At 37.2% G+C, this 11,492-nt stretch overlaps 1 protein-coding gene across 1 annotated transcript in view; it reads right to left on the bottom strand.

The window, feature by feature from the left end:
- The window catches only part of PCSK2 (proprotein convertase subtilisin/kexin type 2), a 258,735-nt gene that overhangs the window by 52,749 nt on the left and 194,494 nt on the right, over window positions 1-11,492 (bottom strand). The window lies entirely within an intron of this gene.

Genomic DNA, 11,492 nt, shown 5'->3' with positions numbered 1-11,492 from the left:
TACCCTCCCACACACTGATAAGCCCTCTCTGCTCTAAAACTGCTCACTAATGGTTGGAGGACAAATGCATGTGAACTGGCTTGAGCAAATGAAAAACACTGAATGCTTCATATCGTTAATTTTGGCCTTTAAGTGGGGTGATGAATATCATGGGCTTTCCAGAGGAACATATGAGAAGAAACATTTCATTACTAAATTATGCAACACTAATTTTAAGCAACTAGTAGAGGTTTCCTATAATTGTTCTCAACACCATCTTTTTATATTTCTGGGACTTTGTAGGCTCTGTTCCCCCTTCCTTGAATGCTTTCCCCTCAATCCTGCCTTTCTGATTGTCTCAGGCAAATGTACTTGCTCCCTAAATGTCTTTTTTCAAATCTGTTTTCATTTGGTCTCTTTGCTTTCTTAAGAATATCCAGTAGCTCCCTCTTGCCTCTAAAATAAAACATAAGTCTGTCAGAAGTGCAAATAGCTATAGGGGGTGAGGGACAAATATGGCTGTTTGATTGGCTTCCTTCTAACAAAAGTCCATGGGAGGAAGGTAAATAGGAGGCAAGTGACAGGAGTCATGGGTGTGCTGTGTTACCCAATGGCTCCGGTCCACTATTCTACTGGGTCTATGCCCTTGACAATGTGATTTTCTTGCTCTTCATGAAGAAGTGGAACACATTCTCCCCTCCCTGGAATATGACTGGCTTTGTGACTTGTTATGGCTAAAAACAAGTGATAGAAATTATGCTCTTAGTTCTCAAAAGGACTTGCAGCCTCTCTTCTTTCTCTTGAAACTCTGCTCAAGTGCCATGCAGACAAGCCCAGTCTCGCCTATTGGGTGATGAAAAACATGCAACCTGTCATGCCTGTCATCCCAGGTGACAGATACCTATCCTCTATGTGAGAGAGGCCATCCTAAAACCAGTAAATGAGTCCCCAGCCAACCAATGGATGCATGGATGAACCCAGACAAAAGCTGGGCCTGGTCCAGATCAGTAGAACTATCTAGCTGATCTACAGACTTGTGAGCAATAGTCAGAGCTTATTGTTTTAAGCTACTAAGTTTTGGGGTGACTTATTATGTGGCATTATTTGGCAATAGATAACTGATACAATGGATAAACAAGGCTAGAGGAACAACCCATGGTTAAGTTGTACGGGAATGGGGTTCAATCTAGACTGTCATGATGACTGTATTGGGGCTTCCCCAAACAGCTGCAGTGGCTGTGGAGGTGTCCAAGTGAAAACCTGAGTCTCTGCCCCCAACCCTGGGGAACTCCGGAGAGAGAGTTCAGGCACGACCTTTCTTCCCGCATCGCTAGTCTTCCATTGAAGTGATTGATGATCCTTCTTTATCTTTTACATCCAAAAGCATGTCCTTTCATATGTGTTCCATTCAAGGCACAGGATAAGATGTATCGGGCGATATCTCACTTATTGTTATGGAGTGCCTGAGCTCTCTCCGGAGTTCCCCAGGGTCTATTATGGAGTGCACTGTGCTGAGACTGCTGCATGCATTATTTTATTTAAACCTCACAACAAACTATTATTATTCCCATTTTAAAGAAGAAGGAAATGAGGCATAGAGATATTAAATCACTCCTCAATTAGGATGCAGAACCAGAATTCAAACTCAGGTCTGCAGCTTCCAAACTCCTACTCTTAACCATGACTCTTGACTGTCACCTATTCCTGACTATCAGAAATGTGCAGATAAAAAGTGTAATAGTTAATTTTTTTTGTGGCAGTTTGGTTGGCCATAGGGTGCTCAGATATTTGGGCAAACATTATCCTGAGTGTTTCTGTAAGGGAGTTTTGGATGAGATTAACTTTTAAATTGGTGGACTTTGAGTAAAGCAACGTATTCCAGTCAAGGAATCCTAGATATCCTCAGGGCCAAAGGAATATGTAATTACAGGGGCACATTCCATGTGTTTTATATTGGTATAGATTTTTTAACAATAAATAAATATGTATATGTGTGATTGAAGCCCTACTTGAGACCATCATGCCTCAAAGTCAACCACTATAATAAGTTTGATGTTTGGAACACCCATGCATGTTTTTATGCCATTACCTTATAATCGAATATGCATAGGCATATATGCCACTATTTGCTTGTTTTAAAACTCCATATAAATGTTTCATAGTATATGATCTATTTAAAATTTGCTTTATTCACTTGTAATTTTGAGGTTTATTCATGAATTCTGGTTTATTCATTTTTAGAGCCACATAGTAGTTCATTTATAAATATGCTGAGATTTACTTATTCATACTCCTAATGAAAGGCATTTAGGTTGTTTGCAATTTGCTTGCTATTACAAATAATTTGAAAAGAAACAGTCTTGTATATTATTTCCTTGTGCACATGTGGAGAATTTCCCTACGTAGGGGTGAAAACAGGTTTATGGATATATGCTACTCCTGCAGAGTGGAAGAATTCCTGTTGCTCGAACATCCTTGCCAACATTTAGCATCGTCAAACTTTATGATTTTTGCTTGTCCAATTGGTATGAAATGATATCTCATCGTTTCATTTTGCATTTTCCTCATTATTAGGAAGGATGAGAACTTTTTCATATGTGAATTCACTCAAGTGTTGTCCTCTGTTAATTGCCTGTGCATAACCTGTCTATTTTTTTCTATTTTTAATCTTTTTTTTCATTGATTTGTAGTTGTTCTTTATATATTTTGGACAGTAAATCTTTTTTTAAAAAATTTGTTGCACATTTCTTCTTCTAGTCTGTGGCTTGTCTTTCAACTTTATTGTGACATATTGAAGAAAAGTGTTTAATTTTAATGTAGTCAAGTTTATCAATCTTTTCATTTTTCTGTAGTTTAGTGTTTTGTTTAAGAAATCCATCCCTATCTTAGGTCATAAAGATGTTTTTCTATATTTTAATTCTAAAATATTTAGGTCTTAATTATCCTGGATTTTATTTATGCTTGGGATGTAGGGGAACCACTATTTTCCCATATAAACAACTAGCCCCATTTATTAAATATCATCACACAATCCTTTCCTCATTGTTTCTTGCCATCTTGGTTAGATGTTACGCTTCTTTTAGATGTGGGGGTCTGCTTCTGGATTCTCTATTATGTTTCTTTGATCTTTTTTCTCTCCCTATGCTAACCCTACTCTCTCACTATTATTATGGTTTTGTACTGTTTTGCTCTCTGATAGGCAAAGTTTCCCCTCAGTGCTGCTGATGTTGATCTCCTTCTCTCTCTTCTTCATACTTACTCCCTTCCTCCTCCTTCTCTATCTCCTCCTCTTCTTCTCTTGTTTTCTTATTCCATTCTCAGCCCTTTGCTTTTCTAAATCAATTTTAGGATACTTTTCGTCTAGTTTCACAGAAAAAAAATATCAAAATAAACTTGACATCTTTATGTTGTTACATCTTCCTATCTATAAACTTAGTATGTCACTCCATTCATTCAGGACTCCTTTTATGTGTTTTCTAAGTTTTATCATTTTCTCCTTAATGTTCTCACATATATTTTCTTAGATTTATAGTCATTTCATTGGTCATGAGATGTGGCATACTGTCAAATAAAAGAGATGATAAGCAGCATTCTTATTTTGTCTCAGCATTAGAGAGTATGTCATCAAAATTTCAGCCTTAAGAATAATGTTTGCTATAGTTTTTTGATAACAGAAAGTGTATATCTTCAATTCATTAATTACCTCTTCAACTGCACCCAGGCTAGATTTTATTCCCTTTATTGAGATTTTTATTCCAAAGGTTATATTTTTTAATTGTAATTGGTTCTTTTTCATATTCATGTTTATTTTTGCCTTTAAAACAGATATTATCCATGCATTTATCACTGTGAGCAAATGTGCAGATAAAAAGCATGACGGTTAATGTGTCAACTTGGCTGGGCCATGGGGTGCTTAGATATTTGTTCAAACATTATTCTGGATGTTTCTATGAGGGTGTTTTAAACATAACAATTATAAAGTATTTTTCAAGAGTCCATAAAATTAATTTCACCTGGTATAAATTCAGGTCCTGTTTTTTTTTTTTTTTTTTTTTTTGTTGAATGTGTTTTTTCCAGTTATTTTTGAATTTTGGTTTGCCGGCTAATTTTGAGTTGGAGATTTTTTCCCCTTTTCTTTCTCTCTCTTCCTTTACTCTCCATTCCTGGCTATTGATCTTATGGTTGTTTTAACTGACTCCTTAGTTCTATATTCCACAGCCACATTTTATGATTGAGTTTTAGGGCTCTGGATTCACAGAGATATTGGGAATAAGGCAGATTGATTCAGCAAGCCAGTGGGCAACTTGGCCACATTCATGGGCATGAGGCTGTCTTTGTCCTCCAGTCCCCAGTCTCTTTAGGTCTACAGATTCTTAGGCACCCAAAGTCCCACAGTGTCCAGCTACAGTCTTTTCAGCCATGTCTATGAAGAAAGATGCTTCAGTGTTGGATATATTGGAGCTAAGATGCAGAGATTACCTAGCTAGTTTGGCATCAATCATATGTGCTGGCTAATGTTTAATGAGTTCTACAGAGTACGACTTTAGGGTCTCAAGAGTCCTGGTTAAATAAGTGAGAATATGCAGCTCCTTTTGAAGAAAACCCCAGGTCTGCTGGCAAGCACCTAGTACTCTCTGGAGAAGTAAGAAGCTCTCCATCTTTCTGAAGCTAGGTGCTGGGTTTTCCAATGTTCCAAATAGATCAAGCTCGTCTCATGTATACAAGTTATCTTCAAAGCTACATATAACTTCAAAGCTATATCCAAAGCATGGGCACCAGACTCTTGACAGAAAGTTTAACTTTGAGCTGATTGTTCTTTAATTTCTCTCAAAAGCTTAGATGAAAGAATGGTTGTCTGAGAAAGATGGGTGAGCGGCTGGGCCACCTGTTTACTCCTTTAGCATAAATTGTCCTCATTTTCTATCTGGCTAGAGGAGCTTTGACTTGGCTCCTGTAGAAATCCCGTCACTGAATTTTACAATTATATTTGCTGCCACTGGGGAGTGCCTACCATGTGCCATGCGCAGTACCAAGTGCTCTATATACATGTTTCTAGTCCCTTATATAAACCTTTGAGGTAGAGTTTTACTCCCATTTTATGGAGAGGGAAAACTGATCCAGTGATTAATTATTCCATATCAAGTAACTAACATAACACTACATTTATTCATCATAATCTGCCATATTTTTCTCTCAAGAAAGAGAGAAAGAATTATTGCCACCTGAGGATCATAAAATCACTCTGTATGGCATGTATAACGTTAGTTTCCAAAGTAGAAATGATTATACCAACATACAGATAATTCTTTTACATCAATATAACAATATAATTCCCTCCATAATTCCTAAATCTGTCACCTTTTTTTTTTTTTTTTGCTGAAAGGAAAACTTAAGTAGTGAAGACTTGTCTAATCCAGGTAGGGGACTACAAATAAAATTTAAAAAATTTTTTTGTGTTATTTCTCCATTGGGCTTCATTGTGGTTTGGATAGAGAAAAAAGTTTATGGCAACAGCAACCTTTGAGCAAATATTAGCTTATGAAGTACAGTATTCCTCCCTGGTCTCGCTTTCCACGGTTTCAGTTACCCATGGCCAACCATGGTCTGAAAATATTAAATGGAAAATTACAGAAATAAACAATTTATAAGTTTTAAACTGTGTGCCATGCTTAGTAGCATGATGACATCGCCTGGCATCCTGCTCCATCCTACCCAGGAGGTAAATCATCTCTTTGTCTCTCATGCTGGATACACTCCCTGCCCATTAGTTGCTTAGTAGCCATCTCAGTTATCAGATCAACTGTCACGGTATCACAGTGCTTGTATTTAAATAACTCTTATTTTAATGCTACATTCACATAACTTTTATTAATATACTGTTATAATTGTTCTATTTCATTATTAGTTTTTGTTGCTAATGTATTACTATGCTAATTTATAAATTAAATTTTATTATAGGTATGCGTGTATAGGAAAAAAACAAAGTATATATAAGTTCAGTACTATCTGTGATTTCAGGAATTCACTGGGGGTCTTAGAATGCATTCCCATGGATAATGGGAAATTACTATAGTCTCAAAGCTCACATAAAACAAAATGTTAAATTAGGTATTTGAAAGCAGTTTGTATTTTATTATCCAGGAGGTGATTTCAGAATTATCTATAAAGACAGAAAGGAAAAGTGTTTGTCTATTTCTAAACCATTAAGTGTCACTAGGGTAAAGTTTCAGTTTCTATCAGTGTATAAAAAGCCAACCACAGAGGGTCATTTTTCTCACATGTTCTTCTTTGGGTTGTCTCATAGGGTTCTTCAAAATGAAATATAACTTTTAATAAGAAAAAAAGTTAATTACTGAAAATCTTTCTTATTTGAGGGGTTAACTAATGCTATCAGTCAAATGAGCTCACATAGAGATAAATGTTCTTCAGCATCCATTTCTCCTTTCTCCTTCCCTCCATTTTGGTTGCTTGAGTAATAAATGTCTTCTCTTTTCCTGAATTTATGGTAAACTTTTTGTGGCCAGGAATTGCATCTAATCCAGAATCTCTTATCTCTTACTCTTTAGGGCTTAATAGATAGAGCGTGCTGTGCCCTGTGATGCTCCATAAATATTGCTGATGGCAGGGATGACATTTCAGTGGTGAACGCCTGTCAGAGAAATGCTATGCAAGAGGGATTTTTTATGGACAGCATCACGGTAATGGAATACAGATTTGCAATGCATCACCAAACATTAACCTAAAACCAAGCAATGCTAGAAGATTATTGACAAAGCACGGGCTGCAAACCTTGGGAGAAGTAGGCAGCTCTGGACAGATGTCAAGACCACTCAACATCCTGACATAGATGAGAGGGTATGCCATCCATCAATCAACCAGCCAATCAATATTAATTGAATGCCAGCAAGGAAAAAATGTGATGCTAGATCCTGATACCTCACAGCAAATCAGTTATATCTATCTATTTTGCACCTTTTTGGCATTTGTGTTATTATTACTATTATTATTATTATTATTATTATTATTTTAGTTGGCCATTTGCATTTCTCTGTAAGCCAGGAGAAAATCAGTCTCCTTTTGCAAATTTCTCAAATGTTTCAAATATCCTTGAACCTCAGATACTGCATGTAATTATTAAATGGCTCACAGTAGAATAAATACACTTGCTCTGCTTAAAAAGAAATAATCTTACAAAATCAAATTAAGCACAGGGCATATACATATCCTAATATACATATCCATTAAAAGCAAATTAAGCACAGGGCATATACATATCCTAATATACATATCCATTAAAAGCAATTCTGCATATATATGAAGTTTGCTTTCATAGAGTACTTGGCTTGGAGTTTTAAATATGTTCTTAAAGAAATGTACACTTGAAGGAAAACAAGTTAACAGATCAGTAGTACAGAAGGGTTGGTGTGATGGCTTAAGGTTTCAGGAAAGCCCAGGAGAGACATGCTGCTTTTGAACTTGGTTCCCAACCGAGAAGAACATTTTATTTGCTTGCTTGAGAGTACTCCTTGTAGTACATTTTATTTTCTACTTTTCACAGCAATGAGAATCCTGTGATGGAAAGCCACTGCCTTTTTCTGTGCAGCAATTGCTTCTAAGTCGTAACTGGCCTTTGTGGTAGGCAGTGTGGCCGCAATAGCAAAGCAGCAAGCTCATTGCTAGTTAGCATCAGTCAGCCCTTTATCAGAGTTTTGGTATGTGTTGAAATGAGCATTTCTCAAGAGCCCCAAATCTGCTGAACAGAGATGGGGCATTGGATATGGTGCCCACGCCCAGAAGAGAACTGGCATGTCTTTGTGGCTGCGCAGCTGGCCAGAGGCTCTTGCTGGATTGGCAGCAAACCCTGCCAAAGGCAAGTGCTGGGCTCAAGGGTCTGGGAGCCTCTGGAGAGCAACTTTCCTTCAGTGCAATGGGAAGACGGTCCTCATCTACGCCTCTGGCCCAGTTCCTTCCAACCACAGAATCTCTCCTTTGCCTTTCTTCTATCAACTAATCCAAACCTTTCATGCCCAGTCTTCCGTGAAGCTTTCTTAGAATGCTGCCCCATGCTCCAGTCCCTAAATCCCAGACCAGTTATCTAGACTACCTTGTGAACTGCACCTCCTGACTCCTTCGTCTAAATTGTACCTTACCCAGGAATACACCTCCCACCTCTGCCAATACCTGTTACCCTCATTAAAATCTTAGACCAAATGCCACCTCTTCATGGAAGCCTGTCTCAACTGCCCCAGCCAGAGATAATTTCACATTTCTTTGTGCTCGCCAAAGCATCTTTAATATAAGGCAATACATGTAATGGCCCCCTTACTGGTGTCAAACCTTGTCTCCACCACTTTTTAGCTGTGTGACCTTGCACAAGTTATTTAACCTTTCTGTGCCTCAGTTTCCAAAATGGGAATAATAATAATGATAATACCTATTTCAGGGGTTATGATGAGAATTCATTGAATCAATACATACAAAACACTTTAAAAACTGCCTTTAACATAGTAACTACTTGATACGCATTAGTTTTTAAAGTTTTTTTTTTTTTCTCTTAGCTCTGGCTACACTTATCACTGTAGTGATTTTAGGCATCTGTTGCCTCCTCATATGACATTGCAAGTTCCTCAACAGCTTACGCACCAAAACTAAAACTTTCATGTGTACCAAACTGAAGTCCCATACTGTTTATTGCTCTTTTTTATGCCCTATGCTTTTAAAACTTACTTCTTACTATGGAAAATATCAAAGATATAAAAGAGAGTAAAATCTCATGTACCCATCGCCTGGCTTTGACAATTATTAATTCATATACAATTTTATTTCCTCTGTACTTCCAGTCATTCTTCTCCTACTTGCTCCAAACGCTAAGTTATATTGAAGAAAATACAGGCATAATATTTCAGCTCAGGGGGAATTTTTAATAAATGTATCCTACACTCAAGGGAAAAGTGCTCTATTCAATTCTCCTTGTGCCAAGCAGAAACTGCCTCCAGGACAGATCCAATCTTTCAGACTATGGATCCTCCCAGTGATGTGGGCTTGAACTTTGACTCACCTCCCTCCCATAATCATTTATAATAATAGTTATGCTTTGAGAGGCCATGATTTGAACTGTGGCACCATCTAATCTTTGTAATAATAAGACATGGTGGACGGGGATCTTTGAAAATGACTTGATAATTGAGAAAAGTCCCATTTATTCATCAAAGTAGATACTATGTCTTGAGTCACTGGCTCCCTAAGAGGCAAGAATCATACTTACCTGACTCACTATGACTGTACCTCAGACAACTGAACACTTGGGAATTTTTACTGTTGACAATGAAGAATTTCATTGCACTAAGCACTAATTAGTTCTGATTGGAAGATTTTAGTTAGTTTAAAATTGTACTTTCAAGAAACACGTTTGCAAATGGAAATACTTAAGATAAACATCATAGTTATCTTTTTTTTAAAAAAATAATATTCTTATAGCATATTACACAGGAAGAATTGCTTGGGAAAAGTTTGTGTTGGGTTCAGAAAAAGAGGTAAGGGAGAAAACCATTTTGTCAGTTATATTTTATGCCTGGATTAATCAATCAAAGATTAATTTTATTCCTATTAGCTGTGGCAAGCAGCCGGCACACTACTACCCTTTCTGAGGTCATATGGACAATTGGTAACCAGTCATGCTGAAGCCAGGCGCTCCATCATGGTCCCTCTCAACACAGTGCTCCAGACTGCAATTCCCAGTTATGGCTCACCCCTGGCTTAGTGATGTCTGTTTTGTAACATCACACCCCTGTGTCTGAAAACAGTTTATTCATTAAGTGAATGCTAGGATCTAGGGTTATAAGTCATGGAGGTAAGAGACTCTTCATGTCAAAAGATCTCAGACGTTTTTATATATTCTAATCCCCTAAACACACACTTCCAAGCACTGCATGATAATTTTAAAGACATAGTTGGAGTTGTTAGAGAGTAAACTGTGCTATTGGACATCAGCAACAATCTTTTAAAAATGTTACAAATTTGAATTGTATTTCCTTCTTTATTCTTTTTCTGCATTTTCTGAAATTGCCAAACTCCCTAACCTGTGTGTCCTGTATGCATCTTAGACACTCTCGGATCAACTTGCTAAATGTAGGGACAGTATCTAAGCTATCTGGTCCATGAGAGACCTGTCCCTGGCTACTCTCTGGCCATCATGCTTCCTGTCTTTCTTCATAAAAATGATGTTTATGAAAAAATGGTACAAGTCGGAATTAGAGACATTTATGAGGCTTGGGTTCAAGTGTTGTCTCTGACATATATTAAGTTAGACCAGGGAAGTCACTCGATCTTTCTGCTTACCTATTGCAGATCATCTATTTTCTTGTCACCAAACTGAGAGTGACAACATTTGTTTTATGTACCATGAAATTGTCACAAGAAGTAAAAAAAATGAGTAAAGTGCAGTATACATAATATATTTTTATACCATTAATTAAAGTTTATATGTTCCCCTGAACTTAACCTGAGAACATCAGTAATAGGGAAGCACTAGGTTTAAAAAATACAATATTATTTGGATGAGCAAGCCATACATCTTTATTTCTTGATATTTCCTACATACAATCTATATTTAAGCAATAATTTTACTTGGAGAAAAAAGAGACTGCATTTATGTGCATAGTAGCCAAATTAGCTGAAGAAAACAGATGGGTTATTAGATAGTTTTGTATGGTAGGATACCAAGCCACTGGGGCCTCCACCCAGGCTGTCTGCCAGTTTCACCTACCGTTTTGTTGAAGGGAACTACGTGAACTTTATAAGGTTATAGCAGAGACACTTTTCAAAAACATACTGATGCAGACTCGTGGGGCAAAAAAAGTTTTCTGTGGTAGTTTCAACCAATCAAGTGAAATCAGTGTGTCTTAAATCACTTTGTGGTGGGTAGAGAAAGGATTTCTTATTATCTTTATTTTCTTCCATCTATAATAAAATGGCAAATAATTTCTAGTTCAACAAAACAAAATATTCAAAAGATAATCTAGAGTAGAATTGTAATATTTAAAAAATCCGAGAACTTAGAAAATGTAGCCATGGAGAAGAAAAATCACAATACAATTTACTGAAGCATTGAGATTATTTTGCTGGTGATATTCAAGCCTTAAAAATAAAACAGAGCAGAATAAATCCCCAAACATAAATTCAAAGCTGCCTCACGAGGCCAAGTTTACCTGTTAAACCAGTCGTCTGTGTACCGAGGGTAAGGATAGGGGTCGTTGCTACTGAAGTCATAACTTGCTTCGGCATTCTGAAAAACACAAGGTGTCTCACTGGGTCAATAAAGCCAGAGGCACAGGCAAGAGAAAATGCTGTGAGACCCAACTGTTTCATGTTTATAGCCCCTCCCTGGCATGTTGTGTTAATGCTCTTCTCCGGACTAGCCCTTGCAAAATGGTGACAGGGCTGCAGTGTGGTCTTGGAGTTTTCTATCCTCCCTTTATCTCCTTTTCCAAGTTTCTTCATTTCATCCTGTTTCA

This window comes from Pteropus vampyrus, unplaced genomic scaffold, assembly GCF_000151845.1.
Source record: "Pteropus vampyrus isolate Shadow unplaced genomic scaffold, Pvam_2.0 Scaffold7, whole genome shotgun sequence".
Lineage (NCBI taxonomy): Eukaryota > Metazoa > Chordata > Mammalia > Chiroptera > Pteropodidae > Pteropus > Pteropus vampyrus.
This window is presented reverse-complemented; position numbering and strand designations above follow the sequence as displayed.